We start from the raw sequence: 10,537 nt of genomic DNA on the forward strand, positions 1-10,537 counted from the left end.
TAATTTTTAAAATAAAAAAAATACAGAAAACACATGTTTCCATAAATATTCTACAAAATCCGAAGTTCTGGCGGATAAGGATAAAGATATTTAAATCCCTTCTAAATGTGACATATGAAAATTGAACCGATGTTCTTTCCTTTCCACTTACTCAGCTCCTTTTTTTTTTTGTAATCATTTACTCAGCTCCTTTACTAAGGACTACCGTTTCCAACTGAGCTACCACCGTTTAATAGTTTTATCTTGCTTTATCCATAACTAAGGACTACTAACAAATTGAATGGGGAGCATAAGCTCATTGTTGGATGGGAACGAATCTACTTACCACTAATTAAGTTTACTATTTTTTACCAACAAATCTTAGCTGTTGATTTCTGTCAATATGACGGTTATAATTTATTATATGACATTTATTAAATAATTATTAATAAATTATAACCCGTCAAATTAATAAAAAATAACGACTAAAATTTTATGATAAAAAATAATAAACTTAATTGGTGGATATCCAATCTCCTATTAAGTATGTTCAGCCCCTTGTTGGATAGGTCTCTAAGTTCCATTTCAAACGCAGTATAAGCCCAAAGTCTTGGAGCTGAACCTGAAAGTATATGGCCAACGTTTAGTGTTCTGACACGAAATATAGCCCAATCGTAACCGTGAGTCGTACATAGCTTAAATTTGTTTTTTGGGCTGTTGTCATGGGTCATTGCTTATTAAATTATTGTTATGAATCGGTGCTTTAATTATACACGAGTGTTCCTCCCCACCTCAGCTCAAGGTTGTCTTCTGTCCTTGAGAGGCCAAGCCTGAGTGTGACTTCCTCTGGATTGCGTGATAATGAGTATCCGTTAGTACACTAGTTTGTTTAATTAATATTACTAACTGATATGTACTATTATTATTTTTTGGTGGATAAAATTTTAACTCAGGTTTAACTATTACTAGATTACTAACCATTATCGATCATTACTAACTGATAATTAACTCTCTCTCTTTTTTTAAATATAAGTGAGAATTGAATACATAACTTAATACAACTTACTTAGATCCCTAACCACTATATCAAACTTAGTGGCTTATTGATAATTAACTCTCTCTCTTTTTTGGTACATGAGGGGGGCTAGAGCCCATAATTAACTCTTTATATGTGGAATGTAAGATTTGAGATGGAAGAATAATTGCTTTTGTTAAATACAAAGAAGGGGTTTCTGATTTTCCGTGTCCAGTGTCCTCACACTCAGGCTTTTGTGCTTAACAAACACTTGGGGAAATACTTACATATAATAAGGAATTTTAACAAAAATTTTAGTTAAGGTAGTTTATTATTATTATTATTATTATTATTATTAATTGAGTCATTATTAATAGGACATTTAAGGTGTAAGATTGGCCAAAATTAAAAACATACATATTTGCTCATTTTCTTTTGAGATTGTGGTCCTTTTGAGCATATCCACATGATTGTTGCAAAAGAAAGCTGGCAAGGCATCTTCTGTCGCTCTTCTTTTTCTTCTTTGGAGGTAGGCAAGGCATCCTCTTTAGCCAGGCATTGTGTCCATTGCTAGCGTTTTACTGTGCATAAAAGAGCTAACAGGATTCTGTATTTAGCAACTTAAATGTTAGACCGAAATAAGACGCTTTGTTAGTATTAACCAGAAAAAATAAGGACACAAAAATAAAGCGAGTTAATTTTTTTTTTCATTTCATTAGTTGACGTGATTTTAACGTCTTATTCTATAGCTTATATTTGATCACCTCCTTCTACGTGCGTTGTTTTGTCATTATATAACAATCTTACACTGTTTTGATCGATTTAACATAAAATTATACCTGATAAGCATGCCTAACAATTTTCTGGTACTCGTCGAAATGCATGAGCATATATTAGCACTAGATGTATATGTTCGGTACATATCCAGAAAATGGTATTTTATATTTTTTTATTATATAAGCTATATATATATATATATATATATATATATATATATATATATATATATAACTGTTTCTCTTGTCATACGACATAAAATTATTTCTTAAAGAATACAGAGCATTTTTTTAAATTTATTCCTCTCTTATAATAATTTATTTTCTTTAAATGTCCTGAGTTTTTTCAATGCAATGTAGTTTTTAGTTTATAGGAGACAACTGATCGCCCGTGACCCTATATATGCAAAATCAAATTAATATGAAATACAAACTAAATCAATTTATTTTAAATAAAAGGGTGGTGAATTTGATTCTTGAAAGTCACAGTATTTAATTAGTCGCGTTAGAGTTTCAGACATATAAATAAAAAATAAAAAACTCACAGTAATTTGTCTGTGCAAGCTTTTTTAATGTTAGAATTTTAAAAAAGGTAACTTGTATGGTCTTGCGATAAGAGGAAGAAGAAGAGTTAAGCATTTAATGTAAACAGTGATTGAATTGAATAATGAAAGTTAGTTATCTGTTTACATATAAATACCTACGCGCTAAACAAATGATTACAATAAGGTCATAGGCCAAATGGCCCAATAATTAAACTAATGGGCTTGATGTATCCCAACACCCCCTCTCTCAAGTTGGGAGGTGAATATCATGCAGTCCCAACTTATCCAAGAAATCGTGAAATGGAGCAAGATGTAAAGCTTTTGTAAAGGGATCTGCCAATTGCTGAGTTGTTGAGATAGGTAAAAGATGAATTAGTCCAACTGCAATTTTTTCGCGCATGAGATGGCAGTCAAGCTCGATGTGCTTACTGCGCTAGTGAAATGATGGATTGTGAGCCAAGTGAATGGCAGCTTGGTTGTCACAATAGATCATAACTGGATTGAGAAGAGGAAGGCATAGATCCTGCAGTAAATAGGCAAGCCATTGTATCTCACATGTTAAGGTAGCTAAGGCTCTATATTCAACATCAGCGGAGGATCTACTAATTGTACTTTGTTTCTTTGATTTCCATGAAATCAAAGATGATCCCAAGAATACACAAAATCCAGTAGTTGAACGTCGCGTTCAGGACACGTTTCCTAGTCAGCATCGGTGAAGGCACGAAGAGACAACTGGTTGTGTGACGGAAAAAACAAACCTTTGGTTGGGCACCTTTCAGGTAACGAAGGACTCTACATGCTGCATTAAAATGGACGTCCATGGGGTTGGCAACATACTGGCTTAATTGCTGGACAGCAAATGATATATATGACCGTGTATTTGTCAAGTACAACAAGCGGCCCACCAACCTACGATAGCTAGCAAGATCAGAACAAGGTTTTCCATCATATTTCTTGAGTCTAATATGAGGATCCATTGGAGTGGATGCTGGTTTTGCTCCAAGCAAACCACTGTAGGTGAGAAGCTCCAATGCATACTTCCGCTGATTAAGCACTAATCCCTTGCTGGATCTTGCCACTTCAAGGCCAAGAAAGAATCTTAAAGGTCCGAGATCTTTTATACAGAACAGATTATCCAGATGATGCTTAACAGATTTAATTTCATCTATATCATTGCCAGCTAGAACCATGTCATCTACGTAAACAAGAAGTGCTGTGAAGACTCACCTTTGGTCTTGACAAAGAGGGAATGATCTCCAGAAGATTGAGAGTATCCTAATGCTTTGAGTTCAGTGGTTAGCTTGGCATTCCATTGCATGCTGGCCTGCTTGAGACCATACAGAGACTTTGTGAGTTTGCAGACATAATGTGGGCTAGGAGCTTGAACACCTTCTGGTACTTTCATGTAAACTTCTTTAGTTAAATCTCCATGCAAGAAGGCGTTATTTATATCCAGTTGCTCAAGGTGCCAGTGACGTGCAGATGCCAAGGCAAGCAATAACCTGATAGTAGTTAACTTTGCAACTGGAGAAAATGTTTCAAAATAATCAACTCCCTCCAGTTGATTGTAACCTTTCGCCACTAATCGTGCTTTGTAACGAGAAATAGTTCCATCAGGGTTATGTTTGATCTTATAAACCCACTTGGATCCTATTGCACGTTTTCCCTTTGGAAGCTCAACGAAGTCCCATGTCTTGTTGCGGTTGAGTGCTGCAATCTCTTCACTCATGACAGAAATCCATTCAGGAGACTGAGCTGCCTGTTTGTAGTGTGTAGGTTCCACTGAAGAACTAATATTGTGACAGAAGGAGGAATAGTTGGCAGAACATTTGTCATAGGACATTACTGATGATATGGGATAGGAACAAGAAGTAGAAATATTGCATTTATAGTCTGCTAGATGTTTGGGTTGAGATCTTAGCCTTTCTGAGCATCTCAGTGCAGGTTGGCAAGCATTAGTGTCATATGTGTCAGTATTAGGGACACTAGTGGTAATGTGCGAGGGATCAGCAACAGTGGTATTGGTGTCAGGAACAGTGATCCTGTTATGTGAGAGATCAGGTTCATATGGGCTAGCAATTGCAGCTTCTTGATTGCGTGAAACTTCTGCATGACTTGGTTCCTTCTGAAAAATTAGTGTAGAATCAAGAGATTGCAGAGATGACAAGGGCATATCATACTGAGTTTGTGAATCTTGAACAATAGGCCAAATATCAGAATCGTCAGAGGACTTATCTTTAGAAAAAGGAAAGTAATGTTCATTCTTGAAATGAAGATTTGCCTTGACATCAGATCATAAACCACATATCCTTTCACTCCATTTTTGTGCCCAATGTATACCCATTTTCTTGCTCGAGGGTCAAACTTTGACCTCCCAGCTTCAATTGTTGATGCATATGCAAGACACCCAAAAGCCTTTAGGTGTATGAGAGTAGATGGTTCATTGTAGAGTAGTTCATAAGGAGATTTGTTCTACAATTTTGGTGTGTTAAGCCTGTTGATGAGATGGATAGCATGTGTGATGCAGTAGCTCCATAGGCTCTTAGGAAGTTTGCTTTGGAAGAAAAGTGCTCTTGCTATGTTGAGAATGTGCTGATGCTTCCTTTCAACAATTCCATTCTGTTGAGGTGTTTCTACACAAGACATTTGATGAGTTATACCTTTCTGCAAGAAAAAATCAGTCATCATAAACTCTTGTCCATTGTCACTCCTAAATGCTTTGATCGTTTTGTTAAATTGATTTTCAATCAGATGTACAAAATCATGAATGTGGTTTCTAGTTCCTGATTTTGTTTTCATGAGTATTCCCCATGTAAACCTGGTGCAATCATCTACTATGGTCAACAGATATCTGTGCGAATGAATTGAGGGCACTGAATAGGGCCCCCAAATATCTATATGGATGAGATCAAAAGCAGATTTTGACACATTGAGACTGGGCTGAAAAGAAAGTTTTTGTTGCTTAGCCAAATGACAAATGTCACAAGGAATGTTCACATCCTTACAAGTAATAAAAGGATGTTTAAACATCATGGTCTGTAACACAGACTTGGAACAATGTCCTAAACGAAGATGCCAAACATCAGTGGCATGAGTTTCAACTAAAAAACTACTTTTATTCGAAAATTGCAAATCTACTTGCTGGCTGTTTTCCACAGCTTTATTGTTCTCAATGTGCACAACTTGATTGATGATGTATAACCCTCCTTGAAGTCTAGCAGAACCAATCGTCTTCATGAAGGGGAGTTGTTGAATGAAACAAACTTGATGCTGAAAAAGCAACTGGCAATTAGATTCTTGTGCCAATTTATTGACTGATATAAGATTCATTGTAAATTGCTCAACATATAGCACATTGGTTAAAACAAGAGTGCTGGAAATAGTGATTGTTCCAGAGCTATAAGAGAATACTCGAGTACCATCAGGTAAACAAATGGCAATTGGTTCAATTCTTCTACAAGTGGACATATTCCCAAGACAGAAAGTAATATGGTCAGTGGCCCCTGTGTCAAGGATCCACTGTACCTTTGTATTACTTGATGATGTGCTACCATTGGTCTCTGCATTCAGTGCTTTTGTCTGAACCAAATTGCAGGCATGAGACATAGGGTGGGTAATTGGTCCATTGGGTTGTTTTTGGATTGAATATTGTTGTATCATTTCCATTATGACTTGATACTGATCTTTTGTAAAGTTCTCTTTTACATCTGTATGTGTAGTATTGCTGTCATGATCAAACATCTCACTCAACACTGCATTAACTTGTCTGGGGCCCCTTTGCTTAAATCCTGGTGGATACCTTTGCTTTTCAAAGCAAGTGTCTACTGTATGACTAGTCTTCCCATAGTATGTACAAAGTCTTAAACCATTGGATCTTCCTCGTCCACCATAGGTGTTTCTACCTCTCCCACGAAACTGAGAGCGCCCCCTTGCATTATAAGGCTGGTCTCCTGAATTGAAGAAGACTTTGGGAGAATCAAGATTGGAGAAGTTTCCCTTTGCATGATAAGGCTATTCTGCAGAATTGAAAAAGACCTTGGGAGAATCAAGATTAGAAGAGTTTCCTTCCAATTGAAGTTGCCTTTCTTGTTGGACAATAAGAGAAAATACACGATTAATGGAAGGAAGTGGGTCCATGATCATAATCTGGGACCTCACATTAGAGAACTGGTCATTTAGACCCTTGAGGAACCGTATTGAGTAATCTCTATCACGAACCTTCTTTATTTCCATTGAAACTCCACAACACGGACGAACACATCTACAGGTTGGAGTAGGTTGTAGTGTCTCCATCTCATCCCAGAAAATCTTGAGACGAGTGTAGAAGTCAGAAACAGAGCTTTCTCCTTGATGTAATTTGTAAATTTCATCTTGCAGGTCAGAAATTTTGAAAATATCTGATTGTGAAAACCTTTCTTAAGGTCTTTCCACACATCAGAGGCACGATCCATCCACAATATGGATTGAGAAATGGAGTCTGTGATTGAGCAATGCAACCACGAGAGCACCATGGTATTACACCTCTCCCAGGCTGCATACCTTTGATCTGATTCATCTGGTACCAAAATAGTACCATTCACGAATGACATTTTGTTCTTTGACACAAGAGCCATAGTCATAGCTCTAGCCCAGCTATGGTAGTTTTTTGCGTTCATAAGCACAGAAACTAGAACAAGTGAGGGATTCTCATTTGGATGTAAAAAGTATGGGTTACCTGGATCAGAAGGATCAAAATCATTCTTCTATTTACTGATTTTTCCTTTTTCTTGAGGAGGTGATTCATCATCTTGACGAATCTCAGGTTCATTAACTGGATCTGAGGAAATCAAGCTCTGGATCGCCATATCAAAGAAAATACTTGAACTTCAAAGAAAAACTAGTGGAAGAAATTCAAAGATCGAGATCCGAAACTAATTCAAGAAGCAAGAACCAAAACGGTGAACGATGGCGATCATCAGAGCTCCATGCAGAGCTCTAATACCATCTTGCGATAAGAGGAAGAAGAAGAGTTAAGCATTTAATGTAAACAGTGATTGAATTGAATAATGAAAGTTAGTTATTTGTTTACATATAAATACCTACGTGCTAAACAACTGATTACAATAAGGTCATGGGCCAAATGACCCAATGACTAAACTAATGGGCTGGATGTATCCCAACATATGGCGGGTGATTTTTTTTTTTTTTTTTTGGTAAACATATGGCGGGTGAATTAATGCTTAGGTAATGGAGCTCTGAATTCATTACGCTCATTTCTCATCTATATTTAGAGCTTATTTCTCATCTATTTTTTTAAGTTAAAATTTATTCTGAAACTAAAATCAAAAAAATTATTTAAAAAATAAAATTAAAAATTATTTTATGATTATGTACTTTTTTAATTAAAAAATTACTTAAAACTATGGATTGGCCTAGCGGTGTGGTTGGCTAGGCCCCTACACGTACCATTACCAATAAAATGGAAAAAATATGATACTTGGAGTCACCCATTTGAGAAGGGTTCTTACCATTAACAATCCCTTAGTGATTGCATACTTTGTCATCATTTTTATTTACAAAAAAAAATTTTTTTTACTTAAAATCCGAAATTTAAAAAAAAAGCTAATACAATATAAAAAAAATTTCCACTTCTGATTTTTATTATTATAAAAAAAATCCTTTTTATTACAAAAGTTTTTGTAAAATTTTATTTGGCCTAACTTTTACTTATAAAAAACTCCTGCACCATCACTACATGTCATTTTAAAGTTTTAGTACTTTGGACCATTGTTGTAAAAAAACTAGTGTAAAAACATAAAAATATTTTTACGTTTTTATATTTTTATTAAAGTGATATGTGTTAAAACGCAAGTAAAAACTCTCGTCAGTAAAAACTCCGTACAAAAACATAAAAACGATAAAAAACGCAAGTTTCTACGTTTTTACTTAAACCAAAAAACTGAACAGAGTCTTATACAAAAAAAAAAACTGAATCGAGTCAACTTTTAACAAATGACCCAGGTTTTTTTTTTTATAAAAAAAACCTATTTTTATTTCCATAAATCAAAATGCATAGAATCTTCTTCTAGCTATTTGAAAAAAAAAACCTCGAGGGAGGTCGCTATTGCAGAGAAAGAATAGGGTGAAACTATTGGTGAAAAGTTTGAGTACCAAGCTGAGGTGATTTTGAATCAATTTATTATATTTTATTGCAAATAAACTTGTTATAGGAACAAAAGAAAAGGACATTGAGGACATGCAACTCATGCAAAACGATGTGTTTGATTTGAATTAATTGATATAATTTAAAAGTTATTAAATTCTATTCTTTTGATGTTTTGGAACTTGGTTGTAGGAGTTGTTAAACTCTTTTTTATGTTTTTAGACTTATGTCTTATATAATTATTTGACTTATATCTTTCAAATATGAAGTTATTCATAGAATTTTGATTAGTGACTTATGTGATTTATTTTTTATATGCATATATATATATATATATATATATATATATATATATATATAAAATTTTGTATCTTGACCTTAAGTAGTAAAATCTTTATGTTTTGTGTTGTTTTTACTATTCTAAATGGCATTTGAGGTGAGAAATTTCATATTTTCTTTCCCATTACAATATTTAGCGGCCACATCCATTATTACTCTAGTTTGTGGAAATGTTTAAAGTGGACCAATAACACCTATTTTGGGTAGTCCTTTTTTCAAAAAAAGAAAATTTTAGGAATATAAATAGAAATGTAACTGAAAAAAAGAAGTAAAGTGTTTTTTTTTTCTTCCAAATTTGGAAAAGGACCATGTGTTTCAAGACCACCCAAACTTTTCTTTTCTCCTAGTTGGTAATGAAGTGGGCAATTATTATGCGTGCACTTGAAAGCAAATAAAAACAAAAATGTCCCGGATTTGGATCTTCACATGTGAAAAAGTAGTTATATAATTATGTTATTTGATCATAATCACTCATTGATGATAAAATAAGAGAGAGAAAAATGTATGATCTTTAAAAGAGTAATTGTGATCAAATAACATGACCAGATGTCAATTTTTTCAAATGAAAGGATCTAAATTCAAATACTCCAAACCTGATGTAGAAATCTAAAAGGGGCCAATGAAGTAATTTTGGGAGGTAAGAATAAAAATATTTTTAATTCTTTAACACTTGATACATTTTTTAAAATTTGATAAAAAATAATTTATTTATAATATTCTTATCGTTATAGTTATTTTCTCTAGTATTTTTTTCTCAGTTTTTGGTAAGAGAATATCTAATGCCATTTCACTCGGCAAAAACCACATGAGATCGTATTACGTGGCATGCTTGGATGAATATAACGGAGCATCAGAAACAAAAAGGTAAAGTCAGAGAGAATCAAAACTCGCACTCGCACTCGATCTGGACTAGGGATGTAAATAATTGGGTGTTTGGTATTAGGTTTTTGGGGGAATTGTTGGGAAAGTGGGCTGGGGATATTTTTTTTTCCTATGTTTGCTATGAGAAAAAACGAAAACTATCCCAGGAAATTTTTGTTGCACAAGTGGCTTCAATACTCAAGAGGGGGTGAATTGAGTTTTACAAAATCTTTTCGCAAAGTGTCTCCTTTGATATTTTAAAGACTATTTCTTCAATAAAGTGATTTAATGAGGAAAAATCTAAGTGTGAGATCAAGTGTAGAGATTAACAAAGTAAGCAAGTGAATAGATAAAGACAATCTAAAGATGCAATTTCAATAATAAAGTAAAGAGGTAAAGGTTAGAGAAATTGCAAACTAGATATATCCTGGTTCAGTCACTACCACCGTGACCTACGTCCAGACTGAAGTCGCTCGATCAAATCTTTTCACTAACTATCAAGCTTAAGGGTGCTTGACAAACCTCTACAACCTTTCAAGACTTCGGGCTCTTGATGCCTCACAATTTTTCACTCCAAATTTACTTAGGAATTTGGTAACCTTTTAAGTATAGGGTTCACTTCCCTCTCAAATCAAGAAGTAAGATTGAGGTGATTAGAAGTGGTTAAGTACTCTCAAAGTACAGATTGAACAAATTGAAGAGCTAAGAGATGTATAACTTCAAAGGAAAGATGAGCTCAAGTGTATGCAATGATCAAAGTGAGTAATTAATGAGCAATAAAAGGCTGGCAAGAGTAATAAAGCTTCAATAAATGCTATAGGGTCGTGTACTGTTCATCCCAACTGATGTGGGTATTTATAATGACACCTCCTATGAAAAC

Source organism: Gastrolobium bilobum, unplaced genomic scaffold, assembly GCF_033153095.1.
Source record: "Gastrolobium bilobum isolate Gb01-03AN ecotype WA unplaced genomic scaffold, APGP_CSIRO_Gbil_v1 utg16102, whole genome shotgun sequence".
NCBI lineage: Eukaryota > Viridiplantae > Streptophyta > Magnoliopsida > Fabales > Fabaceae > Gastrolobium > Gastrolobium bilobum.